Consider the following 16,813-nt stretch of genomic DNA (forward strand, 5'->3'; position numbering starts at 1 on the left):
TTGTGTAAATTAAACTAGTCTTTGGAACTGTCAGTTCTTCCCCCTTAACTCAGATGTCTGAGTTTTCATAATGCAAAAATCTCTTTGCATAAAGACTCTCGAGTCTCTGTGGGAACGTGGTAATGATTACATGAATGGCAGATGACAGTGGCTGGTGGGGATGGGAGGTGATGTTTCTTATGTAAGTCATCAGAAATGGTCTGTAGCTGCAGTGGGTTAAGCACAGGCTTTGTGTGAAGTACATAGGTAATAATACCAGTTCAGTAAACACCAGAAGAGTGCTTGGGTTAATTTAGATCTCCAGATAAAGTGATCACCCAAGGAAAAAAAATTCTCGTTAGCTTGTCTCTAAGTCCACAGGAGCCAGGGTAGAAATCTTGGCTCAGTGAATATTGCCCTTGGCTTCACCAGAGCCTGGGATTTTCTCTTGTATTCTCAAATTGTAGACCTACCACCTCCATTAGCTGTTCTGTCCGTGGGTGCATGGTGCTGGAGTGAGAAACCCATCTACAGAAAATGTCTTCAGTATAAAAGAAAGGAAAAAAAATCCAAGCTTCTTTGTTTTGTTTTTCTTCTATTTTTTAATACACAAGCTTCAAATCTTGCCTTGTAGTACTTTACCCCCTTTTCCTGTATCCTTGTTCCCTAGTTACTACTTAATTTTTTAAGATGCTTTCAAAGTATAATTAATTTATTCACCCAGATTTTCTCAAGTCCATCCCCAGGTATGGCTGCTTCTCCTCTGAGGGACTTAATTTGGAAGGCAGTGCCTTGGTCTAGAACTAAAGGTCCTTGTCAGAAAAACAGCCCTGTTTGGAATCCCTAAAGTGATTTTTTTCCCTGCCTTGAAAGAAGCCTCTGGATAAGTATAGAATTAATAAATTAAAAACTAGTGAAATTAAATTTCCTTTAAAAAAAGGAAAATAATGGTAAATTAGTGAGAGGAAGTTACTGCAAGGAGGCAGAGATAGCAGTGTCTCTGGCATCGCCTGGCAGCTGCCTGCACCCCTGGTTGTGTGAGGCCATCATAGCTTTGCTGTCTGAGCTAGATGGCCAGCAGCCTAGATCTCGAGGCCCACATCCCTGTGCTGCCCAGAACCTTCTCCAGCATTGTAGAAGAGGAGGAGGAAACTTCTGTCCATTTGCAAATACCCCTTCTTCAGTCACTGCCTCAGAGACATCTCTTGTCATGATGCTTTTACACCATAGCCACCTGATGGCAGTTACCTGGGGTGTGCTTGGGACAGGGCTACCAGCAACCCTAAAGGTATTCTTGCCTTCAGTGTTACTTTATTTCTTCTCAACTGTTTGCATGTCCAGCTATTGAGTACTGAGAGAATAAGTAATGATAGCACTGTCATTCTGGTCTGCAGGGCTAAGTAGCTGTCTGGTGGAAGAGCTGAAGATACTTGCCAAAATATTAAAACATTTTTGTAAGTAATTACATGAACACATTTAATCCCAGTACTTTAAGTGTCACATCCGTTCTTTTGTGTTTTTTTTTAAAGCCTTGCTAGTGTTGAAAAGTTGTAGTTAGTCAGTGCTGAGGAATGTACCTGGCTGTTAAGACTGCTTCTGTGCTCCACATGCAATTGTTTACTACAGGGTGCTCTTCCTATGTAGTCCATTGCTCTGGTATTTGTAGAGTGTTTTTAGGTTATTGCTATTAGCAGCTTACACCTTAGTTTGTAGATCTGCAAATAGATGTTTTCAGTTAAGACACCAGCAGCTAACCTACATCTTGGTTCTTTTAATCTTGCTTAAATCAGATCTGACATTTTTTAGAGTTTGGTTTGGGGGGGGGGGAGAGTTGTGGTTTTTTTGTTTGTTTTGGGGGTTTTATTTGTTTGGTTTTGTTTTTTTTGTTTTTGTGGGCTTTTGGTGTTTTGGGTTTTTTTTTGGGGGGGGAGTTGTGGGGGCTTTTTTTTGTAGGTTGGTTTGTTTGTTTGTTTTCTTTTAATGCTATCTGTTAAAATACCTTCTTTCTTGCTGAATGGGACAGATCATAATGACTACCTCAGCCCGATCTTTCAGATGCTCAGCATGCAGGTGGGACAGCTGAATCATAAAGCTCTGCCTAATGATTAGGTTCTGCATAATGATTCATTATTTACACAGAGTGAAATTGTACCAGAAAGAGAGGGTCCAGCACTCAGTGCCCTGCCAGGATGTCCAAACCCAGTACTCAGGAGAACCTGAATGCTTGATGTGGGTGTTCCTTTTCTGAAATGTTCTCTTGCAGCAATTCCAAACCAGATTCTCTGGGGTGTAACAATTGCATAGACAGTTACTTTATACCAGTGTTATTCAGAATTAAAGTATAGTTAGAAATATGATCTTTCCCAGAATATGGAAATTTTGATTCCCAGATAGCCCCAAGCTGCATTTCACTAGTTATTAAGAGAGCAGCTTCAACCTCTGGCCAGTCTACATTACCAGCCTTTGCTAATGCTTGATACACTTTCACTGGAGGGCTTTCATGCTTTTTCTCCCAGTCTTGTCCTCCCATGTAATCCATGTCATGACCATCTCTCAGATTCCTCCTTAAAACTCTTTCGCTGCAACATCTGTGGAAATTTGGCTGCAGACAGGGAGCTGCTGCTGTGCCTGTGGCTTTTCATGCTGATACTGCCTTTTTGCTTCTGTGTGTGTTCTGTAGCTCTTTATCCATATTCTGCCTCTTCTCTTCTGTCTCAGCAGTAATCTCTACAAACTGGGGATGCCACTGCTCCTCTCCATGGGAGATAGGATAGGATAGGAGCTGAGCATATGTAGGGAAGCAAGAATATATAGCAGTTATAATGGTCTTCTTGGACCAAAAAATTTTATACTGCTTCTCTCTTTCCTACCTGAGGGGTTTCATAGCTCCTTGTAAGAGCTCAGACAGCACTTTATAACCCTTGTGACCCTATTGGGGTGACAATTTCTGCCTCCTAAACAGTTAGTGATAGGGTACATCACTGGCTGTGCAGCCAGTCTGTCCTGAGTATCACTTAAGTACAGTAGTTTAGTTGGTGGGGCAATCCAGTCATTTAACTCCATGGGTTTTCAGAAATAAGTTTTCTTTGCAGTGCCTACAGACTTACAGATAATCTTACAGATGTAATTGAATTCATACTTGAACATAAAGATGTAAGGCCATCCAAATACAGGGGCCATTCAAATGCTTTTCTACTACAACAGAAATTATAGTTGTCCTGAAGAGTAGAAAAAACACTGTTCTATCCCTTGCTGAAACTGAAAATTGTGTTCTTTGTATGGGAAAGAAGGGAATGGCATGTCAGATGTTGTGGGAACTTTTGAAATATTTTGCTGAAACTACAGTTTCCTTTTAAAATATGGGAAAATGTAAAGTCAAATTTGATCTAAAGGGAATTATATTTAGGATTTATATATTTAAAATATATTGTGGTGCTAACTTACATGAAAGTTTAATGGGGAATGCTACATTTCTGACTGTCAGTTTGATCCTTTCATTGCTGCCTCCAGGTTGCAGCTGTCTTCTCACCAGGGTGGCTGCTTGGCTCCTTTGCTTTCTAGGTCAGTCAGCCAAAGAGCCTGGCTTATTGCTCTGTTCCAGAAGCTGCTGTGTATAGTTGATGTTGGCCATAAATACACTGCTTCCTCAGTACTAGTAGTTTCAGTCCTTTTTCCAAATTTTTTATTTTTTTTTTTTTTTTTTTTTTTAAGCAGGACTATGGCAAATTTATGCTGACTGTGGGATTTAGCATGGAAGAGTGAGAACAGGAAAAGTATGTAAAGGGGTTAATTTATGGCCATTTAAAACTCCATCATTCAAAGAGCAGCACAATCCTAAAACAACCCTGATCTGACTTTCAGGTAAATGGACCACTCTCCAGACTACATTCCCCCTGGCATCATGTATTTTAGTCTGCAGGATGATGTTTTTTTATATGTTATTATAATTTTGAAGGATTATTCATGTTAGCAAAAGGCTAACAAGAGTTGGAAAATAGCTGTAATATCAGTTCCCTCTCGAGAGCTACTGACGGTGTTGCTAACTCCTATGATATTCCTCTTATTCTGTCTCAGTATTTTTTCACCATTGGTGGCAAAATTCTCAGGTTGGCTGGATTGGAGTCCCAGTCTAATAAGATTACTGGTCTTGAGCTAATCTTCTGTATTAGCAACTCCACAGGGTTAGCTTGATTGAAAGTTTCTATTCCGTTGCAGTTTTTCCACCTACATTTTCATCTCATCTTTGTTCCTGTCTTCATTTTTAACTTGTGCTGCTCACCTTTACTGCCTGATTCTGGAGTGGGTGGACAAGGTCATAGTTTTATCCCTGTTTGTATCTGCAACTTCTAATTTGGAAACAAAATTTGCACCAACTTTTTCCCCTCCTTTTTGTTTTCACTAATTTCTCCACCTGTCCCCTTAATTTTATTTTAATCCCAGAAATGCTACTCAGTGACAAATTATGATGCACAGCAACTGTAAAACTAGAAAGACTGTTGGTCATCTGGACTTGCTTTGAATTCACATTAGCTGAGTGTAAGTGGGATCTAGTTTGGTCCTGAAGTCTGTTAAGTGTATTTACACCATTGGGATGATGGTTAGACCAAACCAGTGGGTTTCACTGAACATCTGACAACAGATGTACCCAGCAAGATCCTACTTAACTGACAGAGAATGCTGCTTTATATTTTCCAATAGTTTTGGGGAATCAGAGTTGGAGAGTTCCTCATATATTCCATCACAAGAGACAGCTAACATCATACAGCCAAGTTGTGCAGCAGTGGTATTACCTGAAAATAGTGGCTAACCTCTTTTTTGCATTGCATGATTGCAACAGAGCAGAATCTAGATTGGTGTGTCAGTCTGTGAAGGGAATCTCCTGCTAGAGAGCTGAGACTGAAAAAGAGTGAAAGATAAGTGCATAGAAAGGACAATCTTAATTATGTTAGAGGGTGAGCTAATGATTTCTAAAAACCTTATCTCTGACATGCCTGTCTGCATTTTTATTTCTTGCTTTTTTTATGCTGCAAATTCTAGCCTAATTCCTCTTCAGTAAACATCTGTCAGACATAATAATTTAAAGGATTAATCCTTACAGGAATTAACGAGCTTGTTAGTTGATAACCTGAACTAGATAGTTTCTGGGGATTATTTCTATTTAAATCTTACCTACCTTTCAACCAGTGGCAACATGCTGAGCTGGTTTGCTTTTTTGCTTGGTTTTGCTGGGTTGGGGCTTCTTGAAATTCTTTTTTTTTTTTTTTTTTTTTGTGGGCTGACATGTCTTTAGATTGTCATCCTCTCTTTCACTCCTACCACACGATAGGAGGCAGAGAGGAAATCCTGTGCTGCCTCAGAGTAAGGAGGAAGCTGACAGTTTCTCTTCGTGCCAGACTTGCTCGTGCTGCCAGCCCTGCCAAACCGCTGCCCAGTGGAGGCCAGGCAGGATTGCTCATGCTGTGCTGGAAACCTCTCAGGGGACTTTGATGAAATCACCACAGACTTTTATCTACCGTTTTTTCCAGAATTCCCAGGATTTTGGTAACGTTTTTGCGAGGTTTGTTACTTTTATTTCATAAGGAAGTAAGATAGTCATGGCCACACACCATGTCAGGATCTTTTGTCTCCTACTAGCTTTCAAACTCCTCTTCCTATTTCCATCAAATTTCCTAGAGAGATAGAAGTGTCTAAGATACTAAGTTCCTTGAAATGTCAAAGATTTGCATTATAGTGAAAAGGAGATAGAAATTAGTGGCCAGCTGAGGGTGAGCAATGGCCAAAGGCTCCAGCAGCACCCAGCTGGTGACATGCACAAGAGCAGCCCATTTGTCTGCATGTCTGCAGAGGATGCTCACACCTCACCTGCTGCTTGCTGCCAGTGCTTCAGGGGTCTGGTGGAGAGGGTGGGAGGATCCAAGGGCGAGGGCCCTGTGCAATAAAATAAGGCCCAATAAACTGTTTTGTGAGCAATGGGCCAGGATGTGGAACTTTTTCATTTAAGGCAGGAAAAGAGAAGTGACAATATCCCTACTATGGTGCTCACTACAAAGGCTGGAGATAAGGGGCAGCCAGTGAAGTTAAGAGTGCTGAAGTTAAGAGTGCTAGTATTCAAGACATGATATCAACTTTTACAGCCCCCAAATGTTAACCAAATAGGTTCTGCTGAGATCCTTTTTTCCTGAGGTCTGTTAAATAGTGTGGGTTTAAGGTCTCATATATGACTGTTGACACATGACCTGTAATTAAAGAGAGATAAAAGAAGTATTATTTTTTTAAAATATGGAATATAGTTTTCACAAGCACTGTCACTTGTACAAAAGGATGTTGTCTATCTAGATTTCTGTAAAACCTTTGGCCTCACAACCCCACAACCTCCTTCTCTGTGAATTGGAAAGATATGGATTTGATGAGTGGACTGTTCGTTGGATAAGGAATGGTTGGATGGTGGCATCTGGAAGGCAGTGCTCAATAGCTCAATGTCCAGATGGAAATCAGTGACATGTGGTGTACCTCAGAGGACCATATCAGGACCAGCACTCTTTAGTATCTTCATCAATGACACAGACAGTGGGATCGAGCAAGTTTGCAGACACCACTAAGCTGACTGGTGCAGCTGACATGGCTGAGGGACAGGATGCAATCCAGAGGGACCTGGACAAGCTTGAGATGTGGGGCTGTGTGAACTTAATGAAGTTAAACAAAGCCGACTGCAAGGTCCTGCATATGGGTCAGGGCAACCTCTGGTATCAGTACAGGTTAGGGGATGAAGGGATTGAGAGTAGACCTGTTGGGAATGTCTTGGATGTTATTGTGTATACCAGGAAGAAATTTTTTACAATGAGGGTGGTGAAACACCGCAACAGGTTGCCCAAAGAGATGGTAGATGCCCCATCCCTGGAAACACTCAGAGTCAGGATGGAAAGGGCTCTGAGGAACCTGATCTAGTTGCTGCTAACTGCAGGAGGATTGCACTAGATGGCCTTTAAAGGTCCCTTGCAACATAAACCATTCTATAGTTCTATGTTTATGATTGTGTTGCACTCCTTGAGCACAGGCGTAGCCATTGGAGACTCAGCTGTGCTGTGTTCAGCAGTGATTCCCTGTCAGATTCAGATGCATTTTCCTTTGGGATGCTGATAACATACTTCTGGTTTTTGAATCAACCTTTAGCAAGGTACCTGCTGAGCCCTGTGAATTCGAGGGCGAGGAAAATTTCAGTAATATGAAATGCCTTCAAAACATAACCATTTTGTGGTATCTTTAAAAGATGGCTTTGGAAACTACTGATGGAAGATTATTTCTCTTAGATCAAAGTTAAGTTTGTGCCATGGCATATGTTACACCTTGTAGAATAATTATATATTTCTTGGGTTATAGGAATCTATATCTTTACATGTTTTTCTTCTTTCAAGTGTTTGAGAATGACACATCTGTCAGGCAATGTTTGTCAAATATGCCAGCATGTGCGTGCAAATCCTCAGCTGACATGAAACCCTTTGTTCTGAATGTATGTCTGTGTTAGCTCTCTGGCAGCTGGCAGCCCCAGAGATACATCCTTTAATATTTAGGTTGGGATTTTTGCTGAGAAGTAGACCCTGAGCTCCCATTATGGTCTAAATAGAGCTGAGCCACCTGATCTTTTCAGATGTTTTGCAAGAAAAAAAGAGCTTTGGTTCCCTATAGTACTCTATTTCTGAAAGGTAATTAGAAGTAGATGGTGTAAAAGTGAGAAGAATAAGCATTGACTGCTCTTGCTGCTCAGCACAGCAATTATCTGTGATCACAGCTTTAAATAACCTTCTGGTCCTCACTGGAGACAAGACTGCTGAGAAATGTGGCTTACTGCTGTGTCCTACTGCCACTTTACTCTTCATTTTAGTTTTGATTAATCTCATTATGAGAAGGCTCTAATCCCCTTTAGTTTTATAAACTATAGGATTTCAGTCCTCAAACTAAAAAGACTACAAAAAAAGGCAGTGCTGTTTCATCTCGGAGGCTTTCTACACCCCCGTTGTGAAGTCCTGGGCTATCAGAGTGCTGGAGTTTGGGTGATGCTGTTTTTTTCACAGAAAGGAAAGCACATGGGCTCCAGCAGCTGCTGGGAGGGGTCTGAAAGCAGAGATGTGATCTCCCTCTCTAACCCACAGCGCTGGGCCAGCACGCACAGGGGGAGGGTGACGAAGACATGGAAACTGCAACAGTTCTGGCAAAAATGAGTCACAAGAAGGCAGCAGTTTTATTCAGTTCCAGGAATATTCTCATCCATTTGAAATTAATTTAAATATCAACCATTTTGCAGTGGTCTACTTTGTTTCTGAGCTCGGGGATGAGGTTCTGATAATGTATTTTGCTTGGGACACAAGCAGTCCTTGTTCACCCATGAGTTTAAACACAAAACAGTGCCTTATGGCAATATAAAATGTGGCATTATCTCCTTAATGCAAATACTACTTTAAATTATGTCCAGAATGTTGGCTGTTCTGGTCTAGCTTTACTTATTCTGCTGTATATATTTGACAGCATTACAAGTATTTAGCACTTACAGTGGTCATTTTTCTTCATATAAACAGTTATTTCCATTCAATACAAATAAAAATCTGCTGACTTTTTTGTATTCATGTAGTTTCATCCCGTGAAAATCATTCATTTATTTTAATCAACAATTCTAGTATTTAAAATTAGTAATGTCCTACTTGCAGACTACCTTTCTTTAAAAAAGAAATTCAGTGAGTCTTAGTTTTTCTGTATAAGCATCTTATTAGTCTCGTACTAGTCATAATGTTCTGAATGTGTATCTGAGAAATGTTTTGTGGAAGTAGAGTTCTTCAGCTGCTCTTCTTAAGGGGACAAAAGATACCATGCCCTTAGAGTATACTTGTTAAGTACTTGCAAGTGACTTTGTCACAAATATTTTAGTAAATACTTGATTAAAAGGTCTATTATTTTAAGAGCTGTGCGCTTAGTGCTCCCAGATTGCACACTATTGCTCAGTCTGAGGTAGAAGCATTTGGCTGATGGTCAAATAAGATTTAACACTGGTTTTGTAAGAGGAAAACAAATGTATGTATAAAAAACTCCAGTTCCAAATGTGGAAACAGCGATGTTTAAGAGGGAAAGATTCAAACTGGGAGACAGATTGACATCCTGTTGTCAATGCAGCCCATGTTACAACCTTAGGCCTCTCCAGGACATAGGATTCCTGCAGAAGACAAGCTGCCCCCCCTCTGGTGTGCATCCTTGCCTGGAAGTGCTCCTCTCTTGCACTGACTCCCCAGGGAATTGAAGTGCTTGAGGTGTCCCATCAACAGCCTGAGTTTCAGTGCCATGGATCCTCTCTCCTTGTGTGAGACACACTGCTGAGTCTCAGTATTCTTTGCAGGCCTCATGCAGAGACCTGCATCTAGCAGGGATTTCTTTTTGAGTATCTATGGCTTCAAGGGGTGGGCAGAGGATGTGGGTGGTGGAACCACCAGAGCTTGCACAGAGCACTGGAAGTGCAGCTGCAGCCTTGAATAGCCCTTTCTTCCCTCCACCCAGATCTGTCCCTGAGTACATTGTCACCTTCCTTTCACTGCTGAACCCCTTCTGACACACATGTCATCTGTAATCTCTTCAGGACAGGGGTATTATCCTTTTAACTGTGGGGCATTTCTTCTCACCTCAGGGACCTGTGAAAGCACACTCTGTACATGACTTAACACATTGGGGTCATGATTATGAAAATGGCCCTGGGGAGATACCCTGTGACAAACAGCACAGAAATGAGAAGAGCTGCTGCCAGCCATCAGGGGAAGACAGACAGTTTCTTACTAGAGTTGTGATGCCAAAACAAAATTAAGCAGCACAGCTGGAGTATTGAGAATCACACGGAAGAATTACTTAGGAACAGTCTACAGAGGAAAACTAATTTGCAGACTCTATGTGGCAAATAGTTAGAAATAACCACACCTTTGAGAAAATGAGATTGTCTGTACACAATATATGACCAACAAAAGAGCAATGATTTGCCAGATAAATTATTCACTCTGAATTGTTCCCTCATCTCTAGCCAAGAGGCAGATACCCCAGAGGTTTATTAGTCAGTAAATCAGTGCTGTGACTGGCAGCCAGTACTGAAGGATCGTACAGTCTGTAGAGGACAAGTGGGAGATAATGAAACACATAAATTCTAGCCTCCAGAGACCAGGCCACTGCTGTTGGCTTGCTGTGCTTTTTTTTTTTTTCTCTGTCTGACTGATGGTAAAACTGCTCAAGGCAGCACGAGCAAAGCCTAACCTACCTCAGCAGCTGGGGACAAGATGTAGATTGCTGGTAAGCCTACAGGTGCCTTTCAGGGGCAATTTCTGAAGTAGAGTCATTGGATCTGAAGAATCTCTGCAGAAATTATGGAGCAGAGGTGTTTAACCTGTGACTTCCCAGACACAGGAGTCTGGGAATGGTAACTAGGAAAAGGAAGCCTCTTGTTTAAAGTCACTGGGCAGAGATCTGCATCTCTGTAGAGACACTTGAAAGGATACATATTAGAAAAGGTTGAAAATCACTCTTTGCAGTGTTTATTAACTGAATTGTCAATTTAGTTCTTGTCCTTTCAAGTATTTCCTTATTACCTAGAGGCAGGAATGAAAGTGCCTTTGAACCTGAGGTATTATGTAGAAAGGGCATAGAGACAGCTTTACTCCCCAGGGATCTGAGAGAATAAATGCTCTAAAGATTGCTTAATACCTCAGTAATGTGGGGTTAGAAGATCAAAATTTAAACCTTTAGACTAGTACTAAAGTCTGCATTTTACTTACCTAATTGATTCAGAGTAGACCAGCTCAACTCCCAGAGTGACCTAGAAATGCAGAAGTGTGTGAGTGGTGTGTATGGAGTGGGAAGAGATTTGTAATGAACAGGTTCAAGAACTAACCTATATCTTTTATTTCCAAATTACTTGAGATTGAAATATAAAAATTAAAAATGCTGTGGTTAGATCCACTGATTGTCATTCCTGATACTGAAAGGGAAGATAGCCCCAGGAGCCAACTCTGTCTTAGTTGCACATGATGGTTCTATTCAGGCATAGGACTATTTTAAAATTGTAGTCTCTCTTTTTAGGAAATGGCTTCTTAGACCTGAGAATTACAATTTGCACAGCAATCTTAGAAAGCAAAAAGGTATCTTATTTGCAGTGGCTCTCACCGAAGTCTGAAATAATTCTTTAAATAAATGGTTGGAAAAAAAACCAAACAGCTTTTTTTGAGACTTAGCCTGTGCATAACATGTCTCTTCTTTTCACTTTTCTGTATCAAATAGAGAGGAAATTGTATGGTGTGATCATCTTGTGGTGGAATATCTTGCATTAGCCATAGGCTTCCTATAGACTGTTTTGTAAGGGGAAGGAAATAGTTACAGTATGCATGAAGGTGTATGTACTTGTGTTAGCATTCCTTGCTTGGAGGGGATGCTTGTAACTAGGATATGTATGTGTTTATTCCAGAAAACTATTTATTCTCTAGCTCATTAATTAGGGCAAACAACCACTGACTGTCATAAACATTTATTGCAAATAACACAGGAAGAGGCTGTGTTGGAAGATGCCCAAGGTGATAGAATTACTGGTTTGAGCCTCTAAAAGTTTATGCTGGCAATAACTACACCTTTTATTTGAAAAGAGGAGGGCTTCTACACCTCCTCAGGCAGTTTGACTCGGCTCTTGGTGGGTGCTGCTCCCCTGGAGGCTTTCAGTCCCTTGGCTGGTAAAGCATCAGCTACCAGTAATGTGATTCAGTGAAGCTCCTCCTGGAGTAAACCAACAATACCCAGCTTTGGAAAGGCAAAGCTCCCTCTGGTCCCTGCTGACTGACTGAGCTCCAGCCTGAAGCAGATGAATCAGAGCTCTCAGCTTTGCTGCTTCTCAGAGCTCTCTTTGAAGGATCCAGGAAAGCTGAAAAGTTACTAAATCATCCTAGATACAATTCCCAGAACCAAAATTGCTTCCACACTCATGCATATGTACAAAATTTGACACAGCCCAGTGATTTGGGGATTTTTTTGTTTGTTTTGGTTTTGGTTGGTGGTTTGTTTTTTTTTTTTTCAACATTCAGTCCTAGAACAAAATGAAGGGGGTTATGACAAGTTTGAAGTATTTGAGTAAATGGAAAACAGTCTCCCTAATGGTGAGTGATTTGAACTTCCTGGACCTTTTTTGTACTTCTGTTTTCGTAAGAACTAGGTTCTGGAAACTAGTCAAGTAGTACATAAATAGAGGAACACAAGACATACTGAAACCATTTTGAGGCCTGTGTTCAATAAATGTAGGGTTTTAAAGAATGTGTAAAATGGGAGTGCTTGTGGGAAACATTTTAAGAAATGTTGGGTTTTTTTCAAAAAATACAGCATGACTTGGCAGAGAGAAAATAATATGTTAGGAAACATCACAAAATAGGAAAGTCCTAACAAAATAATACTGCACTCACAAAGGAACATTAAAATATCTCAATAGTGCATGGAATAAATGAATATTGCAACACCGTACCAAGATTTATTAGATGCACTAGAAAGATTGCTGCAAGAACTGTGTTTAAGGGAGAAGTGCTCAGAGAAATCTGGCCATGTGAGTCAGGGTCGATCAGGTGGATGATGGTCTGTCAGGATCTGCTGTGGATACCCAAGCATCTCCTCTTGCTTCAGTGGTGTTGCCTCCATGTAGTGGCTCTGAGACCTATAAGGCAGAGCAGTCATCTAAAATCTGCCCTCTCATCAAGAGGCCTCCAAAACCACAGTTAATACAGGGGTGCTTCTGTTTCTCTTCAGTCTAGCCCAGCACAAATGGGGCATAGCTCAGGGGCTGTGCAGATTTTATAAACAAAACCCATCTTGCTCTTGCTTTGGATCTTATACGTTCATGTTGGGGAGCTCAGTATGTGGCCCATAGTCAAGCTAAGGGGACAGCAGATGTGCTCCCAGTGCTGTGCCAGCTGCCTTAGGGAGTTTGGGAACATGTGATGGGTTACAGCCCTCTGACATTCCTACTTACTAAGTGGTTTTGTGCCCTAAAGAGAGAAGGGAAGTGATGCTGTCACAGTTCATCTTTCCCTCTTCCAAAGCTGCAGATACCCAACAGTGGTAACAGAGCTGCAGGCAACCCAGTACAAACCCTGCTTGTGCTGTGGGTGTGCAGTGGGTCTGACAGAGCAACTGGGTGAGGGCTGAGCCATCTTGCCCTCTGTGGCACTAAAATATGTGTGCCCACCCAGACACTGCTAACTGGTGTCTGGGGGCCATGGAGAGTGATGCAGAGAAGGTAGAATGACTAGTGTTGGGGAGAGGTTCAGCTAAAGGGTTCTGGAGCTGGTGTCTTTACAGTTTTGTGTCTTTACATTTTCCTGGTCTTGAAATATGCTTTTTATAACCTCTAGACATGCTACAGGAGCTGTCCTGGGTCAGTTAGGCTCAACACCCCAAAATATGATTCTTTCTTACTTCTACTGAGTAACTAACTGTGTTATTGCATTTGGGCAAATAAAATTTGGTTTTGCTAAGCTTCTAATTATCTATGCCCAAATTTCTTAATGCAGTTATTACCCTAATTTAGTGACATACATATAGAGATGCTAAATGCTTTCTGCAGTGTAAATACACCTTCCATGGTATGACTTAATATGCTGATTCAAGTGACATTAAAATGAAAATGTGTTTGAACAGCTACACGCGTTTGAAAATTACAGTGGTGAAAATAATTTTGTACCAATTGCTCAGAGGATCACACCTGTGATTAGGGGGAGGCTTTCCCTGGCAACTGGATCCTAGTGACTGAGCTTGAAGCCTGGGACAGGGGTTGCCACACCGCAGTAGAGGTGGCCCTAGTGGTCTGTTGCTGTTGCAGGTTGGTCTGTGAAAGCTGGCTTTGCACAGCTCAACAGCTCAGGTCTGTTCCAGGTGTTGCTGAGCCTCCTTTGTGTTCTTGTACTGATGAGGGCTCTGGTTTGGATGTCCAGAAGTATTGCTCAATCATTTAGTCCCATTGATGCAGCAGAAATGGCTTAAATACTATTGATTCATTAACACTTAACAAGTAATAATTTATCCCAGCTTTAAGACTGTTAGGAAAGAAATTACAGATATTGCCAGATTCCAGATAGTCAGCAGCTGTTCTTCCTCCCAGGCAGGCAATATGTCAGAAACATACTTTCTCCTTGCAGATACCAACCCATGCCTTCAATGCCTGCTGAGTGGGGACAAGGTAGTTGAATGCTTCAGCCAAGATCTGGCAGATGAGCATAAGGAAGGAGGGAGGACAGGACCCAGCTGGTCTCAAGAGGCAGCCCAAGTCCATGCCAGATATTGCAAGTCATAACTACTGTGAAATCTGCCTGGCCACTGGGTCAGTGTCCATGCTAAATTTAATTATTTTTGTAGTGCTAGGTATAGGAATTCCTTGATCAAAATCAGTCAACAATGTCATGCAGGCAGTTAGAGCAGCAAACTTCCTTTGCAAACAGGTGATCTTAATAGTGAAGGAACATTTTCCATGGTTTCCTGCATTGTCTGCTTATGTGGAATGCCTGTGTGTGGGATGGGGGGACTGGGTATCTGTGAGTTTTGGACAAAAAATCTTGGTGGTCAGAGGAGAGCAGCATGAGGGCAGAGTGTAGTTTTCTTCATGTTAGATGAAAGTAATTTTTCCAGTGTTTCTTAACCATGTATCATTGCTCTCTACTTTTCATAAGAAATGTGACTAGGATAACATAATGTTCTATATTGGCTACTCCATGATGAGAGTCCTGAAGCCAGTTTTAAATATGATATGGATGTTGCCAGGAATAGAAACCTCTCCTAGGAACTGGATGCCAATCCTCATCAAAGGTTGATCCAGCAAATGTACCAGGAGTTTTTGTTTCACAGCAGCATAACTGGAATCAGCACAACTCAAGTATTCAGAAACTATTTGCTTAGAAATACATGGATGTAACAAAAAGTTAGGGGGATAGTCCAACTACAACTGCATGATATAATGAAAAATGTTAATGTGAAAATGAGTTGATTGGTCAGCTATGAGGAAATGTATGCTTTTTTTCTGAGGGTTGGATGATTATAATTCAGAAATGTCAGTTCTGGACCATAGTTGGAGAAGGCCATAGCTATGTAGGAATCCACTGAGAATAACATTACTCCTTCAGCTGGCTTCATCTTTAGGACTCTTGTTGTGTAAGTCAATGAGGTTAGCTCTAATTGTATATCCTGTCATATTTTTTATATCTGAGAGAGGGAGTAGCTGCCCCATGCTACACCACCCTCACTAAATGCAGTACATCCTGTTCTATTCGCTAATCTTTTCAAGGTGAGGTCACACTTTTTAAAACTGCTGTCTAGATCTGAGAGTTAGAGTTTTGGATTCTGGCCCATCTGAGGGAGGAATTCCATCTTCCATGCACATGCAGTTCTGCTTGTCTGTGTGTAGAGGTCTGACCCATCCCCTGCTCCAGCAGTCCTGGTGGGTAGGGCAGTAGCTGCTTTGCAGGTGCAGTTCTCTTGCTTTGTTCTGGGGCCTGTTGAGCCTAAAGCTTGATGAAGGCTGGGAAGCAACAATTTAGACTGTTTCTGTTGCCAGACATTAGTGTTGTGAACACTAAAATCTTGTTTCCTCTGATCTAATGTGGAAGAAAATGTACGGGGAGCTACAGGGGAGGACATCTAATATTGCATGAATCCTTTTACCTGATGAACAGCAATATGGGTAGGATGGTGGGAAGCTTTCTGCCAGTGGGCAGAAGAAGGATGGCTCTCCCTTATAAAGACTAAGCTGCTGAGAGTTAGAGTAACAAAACACCAGAGGTCCAGCTTCACTAAGAGACATGGTTGACCTCTCACACCAAGCACTTTCTTCCACATGAATCGTCTCATGGAAACCGAGGGGACTGCTTTGGAACTGAATTCTGCACAATAAACTTGGGTTCAGTAATTAAGCCTCAAACTTTGTGCTGCAAAAATATTTCAGTGATGAATAATAAAGAGGAAGAATCTTTTAATTTACAAGAGACATTGACTGCTTGGCTGGCAGTAGTTGTAGGATGCATTCCAAACCCATTTAATGTCAATGCTATCTTTCTGTTCAGTTCAGCAGTGCTGGCCTACAGGGAGCTTTGTTATGATTCATACTTATTAGTCAAGTTTAGTAGGGCAGTGCCTAAGGGCACGTGTAGGATGGATCTCCTCTATGGTACAGACACAAAGGAGGCCATCTCGGCAGCAGCTGGTGCTCTCAGCAGAGAAGACACAGGAACAGATTAACAGAGCAACCAACAGCCCACCTGCTGATTGGAAAGGGGCAACAATGGAGAGGGAGGGGAAAATTAAAAGCTTGGAGCCTGGTAGTGAAAAAGAGAGGTGGCAAATAGGAAACTCATTGCTGTTGACACTCCCATTTGATGGCTTGTGAGTGGTTTGTCTCGACAGTTGCTGGCCAGTTCCTGTTTGTGTATCGCAGACTCACTATGTGTGCATTTGAATAACCTCACTATGGTCTCAGCAGAACAACTGATGGCCTAACCATCTGATCCTGATCTCGCCAGCTTTAAAGGGCTTATTTACTTCTAAGTTAAGTATGTGCTGAAGTGCTCTGCTAGTTTGGTGTCAGGTAGTCAGTATGTGAGCCTGGAAGGGCATTGTAGCCTGGAAGTTGTTTGTACTGACTCAGCTCTGGGAAGAGACAGAAAGACTTTGTGATTGGTGTAGCAAATCTGGAATACACCACAAACACCAAACTAATCTCATATGAAAGCTTTGAATTAAATCTGTTTACTGTAATGGAGCCTCCCACAGTTCCCCACCTTTTTTTGTTTCCTGGTGTATT

General features: G+C 41.6%; 1 protein-coding gene across 2 annotated transcripts in view; it reads left to right on the forward strand.

The window, feature by feature from the left end:
* SYNE3 (spectrin repeat containing nuclear envelope family member 3) overlaps window positions 1-16,813 on the forward strand; it is a 68,476-nt gene that overhangs the window by 6,909 nt on the left and 44,754 nt on the right. The gene's annotated exons all lie outside the window — the stretch shown is intronic.

Source organism: Heliangelus exortis, chromosome 5 (assembly GCF_036169615.1).
Source record: "Heliangelus exortis chromosome 5, bHelExo1.hap1, whole genome shotgun sequence".
NCBI lineage: Eukaryota > Metazoa > Chordata > Aves > Apodiformes > Trochilidae > Heliangelus > Heliangelus exortis.